This window comes from Chaetura pelagica, unplaced genomic scaffold (genome assembly GCF_000747805.2).
Source record: "Chaetura pelagica isolate M959 unplaced genomic scaffold, ChaPel_1.0 scaffold420, whole genome shotgun sequence".
NCBI lineage: Eukaryota > Metazoa > Chordata > Aves > Apodiformes > Apodidae > Chaetura > Chaetura pelagica.
In genome coordinates, this window is record NW_009951919.1 from 1,370,914 (window position 1) to 1,372,201 (window position 1,288).

Below are 1,288 nucleotides of genomic sequence, written 5' to 3' on the forward strand. Positions count from 1 at the left end.
GGTTCTTGCATTTTTATGTTGGAAATGTGTCAGTGATCTCTGAGAGTGTGTGCATGGGGGTGTGAAATCCTTCTTCCAGATAAAAATCATCCTCCTTCCATTACTGGAACACAGTTTTGTGGAAGCTGAGTCAGTCTCAAGGATGAGTTAAAGGCTCTTGGCCATTAATTTTTCAAATGTGTTTTTATATGAGTCATTTGAAAAAACTTTAAATAGCATATCTTGATTTTTTTGAAACAAGTTTTAAACCAGACAATCTGCAGTATTTTCTTCTGGTGAGCCTTTGGCCAAACCCAGCCCTGCTAGCACAGCTGAGGATGCCTTTTAGGATGCCTTGTGAAAAGTGACTTTTCATGCTTTTTAGGAAGAATTTATTGATCTTTTTCAGAAATTCTGAAGCAAGGTTTTTGCTTTTAAAATACACAGACAGTAGTTGGTGAAGTTGTGACTTTTTATGAATGCTTGTTGATCTGACATTTGCTTTGGTGTTCAGTGAAACTTGCCATGTCCTTTGAACTGTATCTCTTGCCAGCAGAAAAGTTGGAACATAATGAATCTTTGGTCTCCAACACTGATGTATGTGCTAATAAATAAATTTCAACAGTGTGCTTTTCCTTATTAAAGAAGCCCCATGATTGTTGTGTGCACCACTTGGTTTTGGACCCCACCAGGTCTGTCTTTGACGATGACCCAAGCGTGTCTGGCAGCGGTCCAGCTGTCCCACCCCAGGAGCAATGGGTACAGTTGTCCCTGCTACTGCCTTTCTGTTTCACTTTCCTTTTTCCCCCCTTCTTTTTCTTTCCTTTTTAGTTGTTTTGTTTGCTTCCTGTATATTTTTTGCCTTTGTAGACTGAAAGGTCTGTGAAGTCCCTTGCACTTGCCCAGCCTCGTTTTTCACTCCTTGGCTCCAGCTTGCTGCAGGGGCAGGTTGAGCTGTTTAGAAAACAAGGGTTTATACTGAGGTGTTTAAAACTGTGGTCAAACTTCAATTGGCCTAAGATTTCGACCAGGGTTTTTGGTAGATGCAACACTGAGGCTTAGCTGAATTTGGTCATGACTCTGGAGCAAGGAGACTCCCTGGCTGGAGCACCACAGCCTTGGGGCAGAGCAGGGTGCTGCTGCTGCTCTGTGCCTGTGATCGCCGCTGGCTGTGTGTGCAGCAAAGAATGAGTTCAGCTTTCTTTGGGGACAGAAAAGCTGGTTGTGTTGTTGCCTGGTACCAGTCTTTTGAATACCAAACATCTAACAGATCTCTTCTTTCTGATTTTTTTTTTTTTTTTTTTTTTTT

The 1,288-nt window shown here is 42.0% G+C and overlaps 1 protein-coding gene across 1 annotated transcript in view; it reads left to right on the forward strand.

The window, feature by feature from the left end:
* Window positions 1-1,071: 1,071 nt before the first annotated feature.
* Window positions 1,072-1,288, forward strand: part of KLHL3 (kelch-like family member 3) — a 38,427-nt gene continuing 38,210 nt past the window's right edge. Inside the window, exon 1 of the mRNA XM_009995301.1 lies at window positions 1,072-1,107. The gene's annotated coding sequence lies outside the window, so the exon portion shown is untranslated. The remainder of the gene's footprint in view (window positions 1,108-1,288) is intronic.